Source organism: Gorilla gorilla, chromosome 3, assembly GCF_029281585.2.
Source record: "Gorilla gorilla gorilla isolate KB3781 chromosome 3, NHGRI_mGorGor1-v2.1_pri, whole genome shotgun sequence".
Taxonomy (NCBI): domain Eukaryota; kingdom Metazoa; phylum Chordata; class Mammalia; order Primates; family Hominidae; genus Gorilla; species Gorilla gorilla.
The window spans coordinates 132,819,236-132,835,771 of record NC_073227.2 but is presented as its reverse complement, the minus strand read 5'-3'; the positions used below and the strand labels follow the sequence as shown (position 1 = coordinate 132,835,771).

Genomic DNA, 16,536 nt, shown 5'->3' with positions numbered 1-16,536 from the left:
TTTCTCTGTGCCTGTACCACTGATGACCTCCTGCATGCCTATTCATCTCTAGATTTTCTCATGAGCCTCTAGTCGAGGGCAGTGAAAAGGAGCTAGTAAATTAGGGCAAAATCCTCTTGTGTCTTGGACTGTCAGTTATTTCAAGCGATACTTTAGTCCACAATTGACTTTTAAGAATCTATTAAACTTTCAGCTGATTTCTTCTAACTGGCTTATATGGTGGTCGTCTCTTTTTTCTATGCTCTGCCAGTGGCAAAAGAGTTTGCACGTCCTCTCTCTCATTGAAGGGGCTTGTAATTCTTTGGAATTTAATTTATTTGGTTGCCCCATAACCTGAGCTCTTCAGTGGGCTCATGAAAAGTTTGTGGGTTTTCTGTCTTTTTCCAATTGCTAGGGTGAGAGCCATTTCTCTTATGATGTTTTACATCCTAAATGAAAGCAGAACTCTAGAAATTTAAACTTGAAATATAGAAAGAATACAATCAAGGAGACTGCATAAATTTTGTTAATGGCAAATCACCAGAGCAAGGATTCACTAGCTCCTGCTGTGTGGTTCCATGTTTGCTTCTGGTCTTGGATTTTCATGTGAAACCACTTCTTTCCCCCCCCCCCCCCCCCCCCAGGCTCAAAGCTGAGTACACTCCTGTCATTTTAATAATATTTTAGGCAAATCCTATGACAATTATACCAACAAGTTTCTTCAACCCCACCACCACTCTTACCATCTCTATACTTTGCTTGCCCATACTCCATTCACCCTTTCCTCTGCTATTACCACTGGTATTTCTGCTTGTGGTTGTGTAAAAAGCATCTCCAGATTACAGCAAGTTCAGTGGCCCTGCTCCATAGCCTGACCTCTGCTGAAGGGAGAAAAGGGGGGAAACATGAATGGACATCATGGGCTGTGATCAGGCACTACCAGAAGCCCAGCTTGTGTTTCAAAAACAGGCTCTTAGACATGTTCCCAGCAGATAACTCTTCACTGGCTTGGAGAACAGGAAGGACTATTTCACAAACACCACTGTGTTTGAATTTCTAGAGGCTATCCAGGCCAAGAATACATCCCTGCAGTGCTTCACCACACACTCATTGCTGCAGCATTCATTGTCCCAGTCCTTACTCACAATGGGAGGATTCTCACAACCAGACATCACACATCGAGGCTGGGGTGACAGTGCCACAGGAGACCCACTCACCAATTCAACATCCATCTCAGAAGAAGACTCAACCTCAGGAACTACATCTGTGATCATCTCACAGATGGTCTCAGGAGAAGTTGCCTCCACTGTATGGGCCTCAGGACTATTGTTCATAGGCCGCTCAGGACTACTTTCCACAGTTGGTGGGACTAAGGTAGTCTGCATTTTCAAAGTGAGTGGAGGCACACTCTTGATCTGCAGAGGAGGTAGCTGTTGCTGTAAATTGATTCGAACTTTCTGAGGTGGAGGCTGTTGCATGGCCTGGAGTGGAGGAGGCTGCTGCAGAATGGTAACTTGCTGCTGAGTCAGGGGCTGTGGCATCTGTTATAATGGAGGGGGCTGTAGTCGGGGTGGAGGCAGTTGCATAGAAGCAACAGTAGCAGCTGCTGCTGCTGCCTGCAACACTGACCAAGTGACAATCTGGGCTTGTTGACTGGGCTGGATAGTGGCTGTACTGGTTTGGCCTAGTTGGAGCCTCCAGGAGGTCACCACTGTGGCTAGGATAGCAGTAACCATCCCTCCCTGAGACATAGTAATGGAAGAGGGCAACGTTTGTTTGGTAATAATCAACTTGGTGATATTGGGCTGACCCCCAGCTCCTGAAGATGCCTGGTTTGCCACATAGGATGAAAGGGTGGAGTTAACAATAATGGATGGGGACAGGGCAGGGGGCTCTGTTGAAGCTGGTGCTGGAGACGCTGGGTCAACAGTAGCCATAGGAGGTGGAGAAGGAGTTTGTGATGGTGGTGCTGGATCCAATTCTGCTGTTTCCACAGTGGCCTGACACTCCTGGTTGTCTTTGTAAGCAGCCAGTGTCTTCAGATACTCTTTCTTGGCAGCCTCAGTTTTCCTCTTATATATCTGTTTTTGCTCCTCTCCAAGACTATCCCACATGGAGGCCACAATTTTCGAAACCTCACCAAAAGTGGCATTAGGATTCTGTCCCTTGATGGCAGCCCGTGTATCATGAAAGAATAAAGCATATGCTGAAACTGGTTTCTGAGGTTCATTAGGATCTTTCTTTTTTCTCTTCTTTGGGACCTTCTGCTTTTTCCCTGCTTCCACCACCACTGTCTTCTGGCTAGAAATTTGCCTCCGGAAATCCTCAACACCAACCTCGTGAAGTGAACTAGTAGGTGAAGGGGTGGTTGAAATACGGTCTTCAGGTGACTGAGCAGGTGGCAGGATGGTGCCACCCCGTAAGCTCAAACCCAGCTGGAAACTCAGTTCTGACTGATCAATGGTGGTCAACTGGCTATGCCCCATCAAGTCAGATGTCATGTCTATCATTAGTACATCAATTGTAACAGGTGGGTTGGCACTATACTGAGTTCCTATAGAGTGGTTTAAGTCCATGATCAAGCCTCCACTGAGGAGCCCCCACCTTGCTCCATCAAGCCGTGGGTCATGCCCACAGAGCATGTCCAATGTCTGGACCCCATACTGGGCTGAAGCACTGCCATCCTGTGAAGAGGAAGGGTCTGCCAGGTCATCAAAGTGGTCAACCACATCTGAGACAGCCAATGAGGGATCAGAATCCAAAGAGATAGGTGGGATTTCAAATTCTTCATCACCTAAGCTTGGTGTATGGAATGTCTCGGCCCCTGATAGGAAGAGGTGTGAAGGCCCTGTGATCGTCAGGTAATTGTCATTTCCTCCGGGAGACTCCATCTTCACACAACTGCTCTTACCATCTCAGACTGTCATCGCTCCCACCGCCCCACTGGACTCGGAACTGTGAGACCACTTCTTGTATCATGTGTATCCTATTTAACTTTCCTTAAACAAGCCTGTGTTCCTTGCATCTAAAAACCTTAAAATGTGTGTGAAACCCAGCATCTCAGAACCAGGAGCGCACCAAACTCACATTATGTGGTAGGCAACACTCTAAAGATGCCCTCCCCCAAGATTCTTATCTATTGGTTGTTCAAACAGTAATACAGGCACTGCTGTAAAGTCCCAAGTCAGTTAACTTAATTAATTAATAAATTAACAAGTATTAATTAATTAAGACAGAGTCTCTGTTGCCCAGGCTGGAGTGCAGTAGTGCGATCTCAGCTCACTGCAACCTCAGCCTCCTGGGTTCAAGTGATTCTCATGCCTCAGCCTCTCAAGTAGCTGGGATTACAGGCGTGAGCCACCACTCCTGGCTAATTTTTGTATTTCTAGTACAGACAAGGTTTCATCATGTTGCCAAGGCTGGGCTTGAATTCCTGACCTCAAGTGATCTGCCCGTCTCAGCCTCCCAAAGTACTAGGATTACATGTGTGAGCCACCATGCCTGGTTGAAAGTCAGTTAACTTTAAAATATGGGGATTATCCAGGTGGGCCTGACTCAATTAGTTGACCCCTTTTAAAGCAGAAAGTTTTCTATGACTGGAAGCAGGAGAAGTCAGAGAAATTTGAAGCATGAGAAGGATTTAGTGTGCTGTTGTTGGCCTTGATGCTGGAGGGGTTCCATACAAGGACCACAGAGTGGCTACAAGTAACTGAGACAAACCCAGCTAACAGCCAACAAGGAAACAGCCACCTCAGTTCTACAACCACAAGGAACTGAATTTTACCAACATCAGGAATGAGATTGGAAGATGATCCCAAGCTCCAGAAGAGAACACAGCCAGCTGACAGATTGCTTTTAGGCCTGTGATACCCTGAGCTGAGGTGCCAGTCATACCATCCAGGATTTCTGACCTATGGAACTGTCAGATAATGAACAGGTATTGTTTTAAGCTGCTAAATTTGTGATAATTTATTAGGCAGCAATAGATGACTAATGCATGTTGATTTCAAGTGAATGGGACTCTCTGGAGCTGTGTGAGGCCGCAACCCTTAAAGAAAAAAATTTTGTGACCATGTGTTATAAGAGTCAAATACGTTTGGAAAACCACATTTTCATAATCAGGATGAAAGGTTAATGATGTTGAGTGGACTTATAGCAGAGACCGATCACAGAAAGCATGGAGGCAACACTATGAAACAAAACTTGAATACTCAAGTGTGGAGGTTAACGATACGGAAAGCAGATTCTATCAGTGAGAATTAAAGCAACTGGCATTCATCTAGGAATTAACCTTAGCTCAAGTGGAAAACACAACTAATATTGCTAACTCTAATTCTGCTTTGGTTTAAAGTATGAAAATATGGTGAATAAATAATGATAAAAAAATAGCAACAACAACCATTGATGAAACATTTACTCTGTGCCAGGCACCATCCTAGCAAGGTTACATGTGCTCTAATTCTCACAAATGTTTTGAAGTTGATACTATTAATCGTCTTTTAACCTTTGGGTAGTAGTAATGAAGAATGATCCTGAGATTAATCAGGAAAGAAATGGGAAAAAAAGGCAGCATTTTGGCACAGGAAGTTTAAATGCCTGTTTTAGTTTCATGATGTGCCTTTAATCTTGGAGTCTCAATAATCCTTAGCTGCTCTGGATAAAGGAGGAAACACACTCTTTAATTCATGAAACTCAATGCACTTAAAACACCTGGTTTCTGAGCCAGAACCAGTAAATTAGGCCCTCTTTATCACTTGTTTTAAAAGTAATTCATGCTTTAGCTGAAGCATATCATGTAATAATACACATAATATAGGTTAAAAACATTTACTGATCTTAAAAAATTGGATTACCAGTACATTTGGGTCACATAGTAGTAGAGTACTCCTAGAGATAATGATGCCCTATTCCTGGAGTCTAAGAACAGATGGCAATCAATTTCTCCGGCATTATCTGGTTTACAGATATATAATAGCGATTAAAATCAACAATAATAAAATACTGGTAACCTTATTTTCACCAATTTTATTCGTGTACCACAAAAATGATTTAATTTTCTTAATTAAATAAGCACTAAAATAAAAATCATGGAAAAGAAGATGGGCTGAATCTCCCTAAGTGATGGAGCACTCAAGCATTTTTACTTTTTCACTGAGACAAAAACCAAAAGCAAATAACAAACAAACAACAACAAAAAAAACCCTGTCCACCCAGGAGCTAATCCATTTTCCACACTCATTATCATTCAGATGAGTCTTTTGTAAGACAAAGATGTCAGCATAGCTTCTTTCAGTGTCTGAGAACGCCTTTCTTATTTGGATTGTACAAATAAAGAGGACCCTCTGGATCTAATTAAGAGATTTTTCACCTGCCATCCTTCATTCATTCAGTTCACAAACATTTATGGAACACGTGCTATATTCAAGGCACAATGTTAAATACTGTATTACACTAAGAGTTATGCCACAATGGGTCAATCATAAAACCACACTCTTAATTAATCTTGCGATTTTTAATGATTTAATTCTTTCATTCAGCAAGGCCTTATTAACAACCAAGTGCCAGGCTAGGCACTGGGGCTGCCAAAGTGAACTAACAATCTCTGCTTTCACGTGCTCATAATCTAATGGGGGGAGGCAGAGACATAAACAAGTAATTACTGTGCAATTGAGGTCCTATCGTAAAGGTCTGTGATGGTGTAATGGAGCCTGTGTGTGTGTGTGTGTTAGTGTTACTAGAGGGGAGTAGTAGAAGAGTCAGAGAAGGTCTTCCTGGGGAGATGACACTTGAAGGACAAGTAATAGTTTCCTAGGGGAGGGAGGATAGAATTTTCCAGGGAATGTAGGAGTGAATATACCAGGTACGGGGAAGGGCTTTGGAAGACATCTGTGGGAAGTCACATCATATCTGGGGAATTGCAGTCACATATGGCTGGGAGGATATGGGACTACCTGGAGATGAGTTGTTTGGAGAGATATGGAATGAGAGAATTATGTTTGAGTATTATTTAGGTCAAGCCAGATGAATTTACCAATATTAGACTATTTCAACAAAAACAGCAATTTAAAGAATATTTTGGGGTGATATAATAATGATGTATAAGCACCAGTAAATAACCACAAAACATAATCTATTATAATTGTTAGTGTTACTGTTATTATTTGCACTTCCCACTCCCTACCCTGATCAGAAATGGCTTCTCCCTAGGTCCAAGTTTGCTCCTTCTGTCTGGGGGAGATTCTGGGTTCACATGCAGTTAACTAATCTTGGCGGCCACATTTGGTGAGAGTGGGACTGAATAAATGAATTCATCAGGACTACACCAGAAAAACAGCTGGGGTAATAATGACAATAAAACCCTATCTTTGTTTTGTTTTGTTTGAGAGGAAGTCTCGCTCTGTCGTCCAGGCTGGAGTGCAGTGGTGTGATCTTGGCTCACTGCAACCTCCGTCTCCCGGGTTCAAGAGATTCTCCTGCCTCAGCCCCTGAAGTAGCTGGGATTACAGGCATGTGCCACCACACCCAGCTAATTTTTGTATTTTTAGTAGAGACAAAAACCCTATCTTTGAACACCAAAGAGTGCCAGCCACTGTGCTAAGTCCTTCATAGGCATTACCTCTAATCCTCACAGCAAAACCCAGGGAGGGATTTTTATACTTGTTTTACATATGGGCACTCGAAGGCTGTAAAGAGGCCAGGCAACTTGCTCAGTGCCACTCTGCTAGTGAGCAGCAGAGCTGGGACTATTCCTGTCTGATTTCACCAGACACTCCCCTTCAAGGAGGCCTAGTGAGAGTGACTGTGGTAGAACTAGAGAGGTGATTTCCAAAAACCATTGCCCTGAAAAGGAAAGACCTGAAAGTGAGTGAAGCCCCGTGAATTACTTCAGAGTGTCGGAATTCTTTGTTTCTAAATTTCAATTTTTTTCTCCTTAGAAAGCGAGAAAGAGGAGAGTGTAGAAGATGGGGATGGGGCATAAAAGAGGCATTTGGGTAATATGGGGAGAAAAGTGAGCACCCACTCTTTCTTCCACATCCCTGCTGGCAGGGAATCAGCTGGGTCTAGAATTTAACTCTTTCTTTGCTGTGGCAAGAACAAAGTTCATTCTGCTTACCGAAGTCCTTCTCACCAACAGCTACATAACAGGGAGGAATATTGTGTGGCCATCATAGGACAAAAATATTTCACTTGATTTATTCCCCTAAAAGATTGCATGGGAAAGAAGTGTGATCAAGAAAATACAACTTTAAAACTGGAAACATGTTACTAAGGAAGTATTCTTAAACTTTGAAGTTAGACAACATTTTCATCACTTTGGGATGGTGGTCCGGTTGAGACCCTGAAGTTCCCGTAGTTTTGTCATCGTGAAGCCACCCAGCATACCATAATACACAGTGGGAACAAAGCCTCTGGAGGCCCATGTGATCCACGAGCACAGTGTCTCATCTATTATCCAAGTGGCCTGTTCTAGAAACCATCTTTTGGGTGTGTCTTTTCATTTGTTTCTTCTGTCTCCCATTCTGAGAGTGATGACAAGGGTCATTTCTCGTTAATGTTGTGGACACTGCACTCAGAGTGACCTTTCTCACTGAGAAGCAGCCTTTCAGAGTCTGGATTTTTAAACAGTTTCTCAAAAAAAAAAAAAAAAGTGAGCGTGTTTCTTTAAAGATCACACTTTGAGTTTAGAGTTAGATGCCTGTAGCTCTCTCAGTCTTTCTGTAAGAAATATAATTTTGTTAGGGTCCGAAAGAGAAAATAACTCTAGGATTATTTTGCAGGAGCAAAAGAGAAGTAATTTTCAGCAAAGTGGAATATATCATTAATCTTTCCAGTGGAAAACATTATAGTAAATCAATAAATCACTTAGAAAGGTTTCTACTCCCTCCTGGCCATTCCATGGGTCTGTTGTGCCAACTTATAAAATGCTTCTTGGAAACAATATTTTCTTGATAACTGGAATGATTGTTACAATTTATAAAACATTAACTTTCCTAAAGTATATTTTTTGGTTATCTTTTTAGCATTTGAACTACACTGTTGTTGGTGGATGTTCTGAGCATGGCATTTTTAGCACAAGGAGGTAAAGCAGTTGACAAATGCCAAAGGACCAATGCGCTTAACGTGTCTGGAGCTGTATCTCAATCTAATTTTTAAGTTGTTGATGACAAAGTCTGGCCTTCTCTTGGCATCTGGAACAATTTGGAGCTGTCTGTTTCCCAATCATCAACTACTACGTAGCCACTAACTAGCAACAAAAATTTGTTACTGGCCTAAATAGGATGCATCTTAAACAGTAGTCTTATTTGTGATTCTTTGCATTTCCCTCCTCCCCTCTCATAACCAAGAGTTGAATGTAATAAAAGTTGATACTTGGCAATGCAAGGTTTTAGAGATGCCAAGTTTAATTCGCTTTTATAGGTTGTCTAAAGATGCTTAGGGATAGCTTTTTGTTGAGTGGGTGTTCCAGATCAGCTTAGACAGTGCAGACCATGCCACAGGGATGGAGGGAGGAAACAAGGCAGGAGGGGATGAAGTCAGGTCGATTCTGTGGCAGATTATCAAGATCATGCTGAATAGTGGAGCTCTCTCTAATATCCAGCTCCATCTCAGATCATCTTCCTTAATACTTGGCTCAACATCCTAGGACTTTGACATTTTCAGATGCCTTTGGCAGAACAATTTATAGTTTTGAGTCTTGGCACATGGCATATTTCAAAGACTTCCAGGGTCCATTGCTCTTAGTCTTTATCTATACTCATGGAAGGATCCTGCTAACTTGTCTATAGTGGGGCAAAGGGGCCAGCCACTCAGATGCTTGTGTGCTGGCCTGGCCTGGCCTGGCTCCCCTGCACGAGCGTGCCCCAGAGGCTGGGGAAGGATACAGCTAGCCAGAGGATCCTGTCTCTCATCTCCCATCCTCTGATGCAGGTGGCTCAGTGACTGCTGTCCTGCCCAAGGGAACACTGCCCATGATCCAGGTGCTCAGTCCAGAGAGAATGTTCCCTATTGAAATCATGTTGGGAACATAGCCCTTCAAAGCCAGTCGCTGTGGGTCCTTCTGTTATTGGGAGAGACCATGTCAAATGTCTAACAAAAGTGTTCCAGCAGTCTCTCTCCTTTTTGTGATTTGTGTAGAAAAAGAAGGTTAAATCTGGTGTGGGTCCTTCACAGAGAAAACAGATATTCCAGTGTTGTCTCTTATTTTTACAGCATACTTGGAGAATGTACAGCTGATTAAGATATGTAATGTTTGAAAATTTAGTTAAGAGTAAAGAAATAGGGCATTCTTTGATTTGCAATCCTTTTGGCTAGAAAAATGGTTTGTACTTTAAGAAAGAACTTGGTGTGGCAAAGTATGAGCAAAAAATAAATAGTGAAGAATTTTCTAACAACAGTGTTGCCTGAAATGCATGGGAACCTAAAAAACAATCAAACAAACAACAACAAAAAAACCAACTCAAAAACAATTCTTTCTCTTTAACCTGTGTCATTATTTCCAGTGTAAGGTCTGAATGGCAAAACTTTATGCATTTATTTAATCTAAAATTAAATACTATGATATTTATATTCATCTTTTCTTTTTGAACATTACTTTTGAAAATGAACGTAACACAGTTACAGATTCAATTATATAAAAATATTTTCTGTAACATGATAAATATTTGCCTCAGCTTCGTAAATTAAAGGCTGTATCCTAGCCTTTCATTGTGAGCTCATTTCTCTATGAGATTCACTTAAAATTTTATTACTATGTAGATCACACAATGGAATAACAGTGTTAATAACTTGATACTGTAGCTGCAGGATTTGTAACCTACTCTTATGAAGCTAACAGCCCTAGGGCCAACGGCTGCTCATTTATTTCACCATATTTAAATCAACTGTAGAGGCAGTCAGACAATAAATTGTGTGTCCATCTCTAGTAATAAAATTGGCATTTCAAACAGCAGAGACTTGTACAAAGATTTCACAGCTCCCCTTTTGGGATGGATTCTTCTTTGTACTATCTCCTGCAGGGAATAAAAAATGTGCTTAGATGTAAAATAACATTTTTTTTTCTGTTCTCTTGTTAAATTCTCTGTCTTACCACTGTATAGTTGAGCCCAACGATTTTAGCTTCTGTAAAGCTCCCACTTACCGCTTGAGGGAAATTCTTTTGTCTGGGCAATGGAACAAGATAACCGACTTAATCCTCCTAGTAACACGTGAGTCGCCATGTATCATTTTAATCTGCAAAACACTAGGGCTGAGTAGTGTCACATGCTGATTTTACTTTTCTATGAGAAAGTGACTCCCTGGCTCAATGATGGATTGCTTGTTCTCTTTAAACAACAGTCAAGATGGTGAATGCCCTGGGGTGATAGACAGAGTGTGCAATGGGAATGGGGGCAAATCTGATGGCCCGGTTCAAGTTCACCTGACAAAGCTGGAGCAGTCTGCAAGCAGCATTCGAGAAAGGATTATTCACACTTGCATTATATTTTTGAATGCATTTTTCTCCTTGTGCAGCTGCAAAGCTCCCTCACACTGAAGGTTTATGCACCATAATAAAGAGATTTATTTTTTTTTCTCTCACCCTCTCTTGCTTGCTTCTTGTACTTTATACCTAATTTCTACTGAACTGTTCAGGCAGAGGACATCTGTATATTAAAACCACACAGAACAAATATCATCTTCAAAATAATAGCACTGCTAAAAGACAGTAACAAAAGCCTGACATTTCTGATATCTGAAGAAACAAAGATTGTCTCCTTAAGTTGAACTCAACTCCTCAAACTTTGCTTTTTAAATGTTGTTATTGCAAAACTCAACTCACTCCACAAGCAAAAGATTAAAATAAAAGTCAATTTCTTAGTTCAACTTAGAAAAATATTGAAGTTTTCCTAAGAATTACTTGAAAAATTTTCAATATTCAGTTTGCTATGAGATAAATATTAAAGAATGGAGGGAGAAAAATCAGAAAAGTTTAAACAAAAGGAAGCAAAATAAGTTTCTTGATAAATTAGAGGAAGGACTGAGAAAATGCCATTTTTTTTTCTTTCCAACTTTTAATTCTTCCATCCATCCACTTATCTGCCCACACCCTTCCTTGTTGTAGAATGGTTTTCTGAAGCCTGGAGAGCTCAGACATTCTTTTCTTATGCCTCTCATCCTATGTAGCAAGAGTTAGTAAGCTAATCAGCCCTTATTGATCATTTAAGAGGCAAATAATTCTTATTGGTATTTCATATTATTATGCAAAACTATAATAAGCCAGGGCTAGGGAGTAGCAAGAGGCACAAGGCCGAGTTCAGTCAGGCTGGTGAGATAGACAGAGCCATCTCCAAGGTGCCCTCGGTGATCCCCACCTGCTGGTATTCATGCCCTTTTGGGCATGAATTTCCAAGGTGCCCTCCCACATTGTACAAGGGTTGGTCTGTGTGACCAGTGACCAAAAGAGTACAAATGTGATGATATGTTACTTCGGAGGCAAGATTAGGTTATAAAAGACATTGTGGCTTCCACCGCTCTCTCCCTTCGATTTTTCCCACTGCCATGTTGTTCTATGGACAGGCCACATGGTGAGGAACAGAAGCCTCTGACCCACAGCCAACAAGGAAGAGGTCTCCTTGCCAACAGCTATATGAGAGAGCTTGGGAGCAGATTCCCCAGTCCTGGGGAAGCCTTCAGAGGACTGGAGCTGCAGCTGACATCCTGACTGTCAGCTTAAGAGAGACTGAGTCAGAACTACCCAGTTAAGCCACCCCTCCCCACCCTTTTCTGATCTATAGAAACTGTAAGAATTAATAAATGTTGTTTTAATCCTCTATGTTTTGGGGTTAATTTGTCATGCAGCAATAGATAAATAATACACAAGATAATTATAATTTAACTACAGTAGATAATGTGATACAATTGTGTATTAGCTTCTATAATAACTGTGAAATGACAGTTGCAGTTATTTTAAAACATTAAAGGAGGGGTACCTTACCTGGGTTGTGGTGGGGAGGGAAAGGGAATAAGGGATGTCAGGGAAGATTTCTTGAAGGAGGTGTTGGATGAGGTGAGTCTTCAAGGATGAGAAGACATGGGGTGTGATTGTTCTGGTAGGTATAAAAACAGCACGAAAACAGTTACTAAGTGACAAAGCATCGTATTGTGGTGTGGGAGGTGGCAGGATGAACTATATACTGAAACCATAAGTAGTTCAGTGTTTCTAGAGCGTAAATTGCAAGACTAGGAGTATTGGTGGGCTAAGGAAGAAAGCTGTACATGCTGATCTAATAATGTGGACTTTTACTGGAAAAGAGAATCATTTGAATTTCTTATTAAATATTATTTTTTGAGATAAGTAATGCAAGCTTATTGCAGAAAATTTGGGAAACAAATGATAAAGAAGAAAATGAAATCCACTGTAATAGATTTACTAGGGAAAAACACTATCAGTATTTCAATATTTTATATATATATGTATTTCTATTTAGATGAACTCTCCAACAACCTGGTGAACTTGAAAGTTTAGTCTTCTCTTGTCAAGCCTCCAGATGAGAACACAGTTTAACCAGCACCTTGATTGCAGCCTGTGAGACTCTGAGCTGAGGACCAGCTAAGCTGTGCCCAGACTCATGACCCAAAGAAGCTGTGAGATAATAAAACGTATGTTGGTTGAAGCTGCTAAGTTTGAGATATGCAGCAATAGAAAACTAATACTCCTTTCTGTTCAGGCTTTCAGCTGCAGCACTCATCTATATCTGCTAATATTAAGGTCACCAGTGAACTCCACATTGCTAAATTCAACAATTTAGTTCACAGTTTTTATCTGACTTATCTGTCAGTGGCATCTGACATAGTTGATCATTCCCTCCTTGATTCACATTCTTTGCTTAACTCAGAGAATTCCCTCTCCTTTGTACTCTTTTTCTCTCTCTAAAACCCCCACTAGATGATGTTGGACCTTCTTTTCTCCTCATCTCTTAAACACTCATTTGTATTTTCTGTCCTTTTATCTTTCTGCTGCATTTTAGCTAATTCCTTCATCTCTCCTTCCATTTTAATAATTCTTTCTTGAACTATGTCTAATTTGCTGTTTAAACTTTCTAGTAAGTTATATAGTCAATTACTGTATTTTTCATTTTCTAGAAAATTAATTTGGCTTTTTAAAAACTAATCTGGCCTTTTAAAATGTTTATACAAAGCTTTGAACATTTTAAAAGAATACTGGATATTTATTGTTACTTTTATGCAATATATAAATGTATAACAACATTAAATAAAAGTTAATGTGTAACAATAGTAAGGAGAATGATAATCAACAGTTTCTGGACAGTGATTTTCTCTTGGATAGAGGAGGAAGTAGAGATCAGGGATGGAGGCTTCAAAAACAGTATTACATTTAATTTCTTCAACCAGGTGTTGGGTATATGGGTGATGACATAAATAAAAATTTACAGATATTTTAAAAATGCAATTTCCTGCAAATTCCTCTCAATAGTACTATTTCTGCTTTTTATAACTCAGAGATATGCATTGCTACAAAATCTTTATTTCTCTAAAATTCCTAGTTATGCCAATGCCATCTCACTTAGCAGATATCCTAGCTTTTTGACTTAACAAAGGAAAGTGGGCTTTGATGTGCTTTCCATCAATTTACTTCTTTATTACCTCCAATTTCCAGTTTCTTTGCCCATTGTTGCTCCTCCTTTTCTTCTGTGTTGGTAAAGATAACCATATTTCTTTCTAACTGTAAATATCCTGAACTTTATTCCCAATTTCATCTTCTACAAATGGGGATTGACAAACTTTTTTCTGTAAAGGTCCACACAGTAAATATTTTTCACTTTGCAAAATCCAGTGTATGTCACAATGTTACTCAGTTCTGCTATTGTACCACAAAAGCAGCTGTAGATAGCACATAATTGAATAAAGTGACTATGTTTCAATAAAATTTTATTTACAAAAACAGATGACAGCAGCTTTGACCTCATGGATCATAGTTTGTTGACCCCCTTCTACAACATCTCAAAGGTCACTCTCTCAATTAATAGCCTCTTTTTGCTGTCAACAATCTTTTTTCACTGTTCTCAGTCTTTCACCCCCAAAATTGTTTTTTTTTCCTGATTTTTTTCTGCTGGATTTCATACTGCTGAATGCTCCTCCTTATATTCTTTCCTCATTAGTTTGTTTGATACCAATCTTGGTTTTCATCTTCTTTATCTATTGATTCTTCAAACTTTTCTTGTTATTTCTTCCTTTCTATGACCTTACATTTAAGATTTGTTTTTTTTTGAGATTTAAAAATATATAGAAAAGTAGAAAGACTGGTACAATGAATTGCTATGTAATCATCTCCCTTCAACATTAACCCGAAAGAGTCAAGCTGTTTTCACATCTTTTTCCAAATTTTTCTTTTGGTTGAATGTTTTTAAGATATCACTTCATCATTTTATCTAACACTCAGTCCATATTCAAAATCCCCAATTGTCTCAAAAATGTTATTTTATCACTGATTCGTTATCCCACTTTTAGTGATCAGATTGACTGAAGTGTGAGTAGCATCAGCCTGATTTCTCCATTATAAAGTTCTCCATCTAATTTTCCCCAGCCATCAATGCTTTCTGCCCAGATCCATTATTTCATTAATGGATGCAAAATCATGATTTTCTAGTTTAGTCTTTCTATGTTTATTAGTTGGACTTCTTCTATGATGTTGAATAGAAGTGGGATAGTAGGCAAATTTGTCTTGTTCCTTTTCTCAACTTAAAAGTTTTAATTGCTTCACTATTAATTATGGTATTGCTGTTTTAAGTTTAAAATAAAAAACCTTTGCCAGATTTAGAAACCTTTTCTTTATTCTTAGTTTTCAAAGAGCTTGTTTTTTTTCTTTTACCATGAGTTGATTTGGAATTTTATGAAATAATTTTCTACATCTTGTGAAATTACATGATTTCCTCCCTTTATTTTGTTAATAGGATAGATTACATTTTTTTTTCATTTCCTTAATAAGCATGTATTAGCTTTGGTTTTCCAAGAAGCAGATACCAGGAAAGGATTAGACATGAAAGACCTCTATTGGGAGAAATGATTGTAAAGGATCAGTTGGAGGGAACAAGAGTAGGCAGGGGACCATGCTGCGGGCCTGATGCCTATAAAAGGAGAGAGCAAAGAAAAGAGTTTTTTTTGTTTGTTTGCTTTTGTTTTTTGAGATGGAGTCTTGCTCTGTCACCCAGGCTGGAGTGTAGTGGTGCCATCTCAGCTCACTGCAACCTCTGCTTCCTGAAAAATTAACCATGACCAGGTTTTTTTTTTTTGTTTTTTTTTTGTATTTTTGGTAGAGATGGGGTTTCACCATGTTGGCCAAGCTGGTCTTGAACTCTTGGCCTCAGGTGATCCATCTGCCTCGGCCTACCAAAGTGCTGGGATTACAGGCCTGAGACACCACGCCCAGCCTTAAGAAAGTTTTGGTTAGGCCAGTGCTAAGACTTTGTTCCACAGTCACAGTCAGCAGTTAGAAATATTCCGAGACTAGTGTCCTTGTCATGCTTAGTCACTGGCTGACAGCACATTGAGGGCAACATGGCTTCAGCATAAACACAGTGATGGTATCAGGGGAGTGAAAGCTGGGAGTGTCAATCAACTGTGATCTCCACAGCAGGAGATTGGAATGGGTCTTCCTTGCCTCAACTGCAACTGTGAAGAGACATGTGCAGCAACCTCAAATTGAGAAGAGTATAAACTATCAAATGTTCGGACTTGATACATGAAGATCATGTATGTAAGTTTGAGTCTCACCAACCAGGTAAGCCACGCAGACTTCCTGAGCTAATAGTTAAGGCTGAGGGAAACTTAGAATGAACAGTGGAGGATGGGGAGAGTGAGCACCAGTTGCAGCCCCAAGAGTAACTGCAGAAAAGAATTGGTTTATCTCACTAGTCGCCCTTTTGTTTCTTTCGGTAAGATCATGGAGGAGCTGTTTCCTAAACCTGTGTGAAGAAGTAGATCTGTTTAGGGTAAGGGATGGACTGTGGTAGCCAGGAAAATGTATCATTCTTCCTCTTTTTTTTTTTTTTTTTGCAAGACTATTCTTTTTTTTTTTTTTTTTTTAAAGCTTTAACTTACCTACCATAAAATTCACCCTTTGAGTGTCTAGTCCAATGGTTTTGGTATATTCATAGAGTTCACAATATTCAATGATTTTTTTTTTTACTTTTATTTTAAGTTCAGGGATACATGTGCAGGTTTGTGTCATGAGGGTTTGTTGTGCGAATTACTTCATCACCCAGGTATTCAGCCTAGTACCCATTAGTTATTTTTCCTGATCCTCTCCCTCCTCCCACCGTCCACCCTCTGATAAGCCCTGGTGTGTGTTCTTCCCTCTATGTGTCCACCTACTCTCATCACTTAGCTCTCACCTATAAGTGAGAACAAGTGGTATTTAGTTTTCTGTTCTTGCATTAGTTTGCTAAAAATAATGGCCTCCAGCTCTATCCATGTCCCTGCAAAGGACATGATCTCATTCTTTTTTATGGTTACATTGTGATATGGTTTGGCTTTGTGTCCCCACCCAAATCTCATCTCGAA

The 16,536-nt window shown here is 40.0% G+C and overlaps 1 pseudogene; it reads right to left on the bottom strand.

The window, feature by feature from the left end:
- Positions 1-906: 906 nt before the first annotated feature.
- LOC101130960 (TOX high mobility group box family member 4-like) lies at positions 907-2,870 on the bottom strand (annotated as a pseudogene).
- Between the last annotated feature and the right edge of the window lie 13,666 nt (positions 2,871-16,536).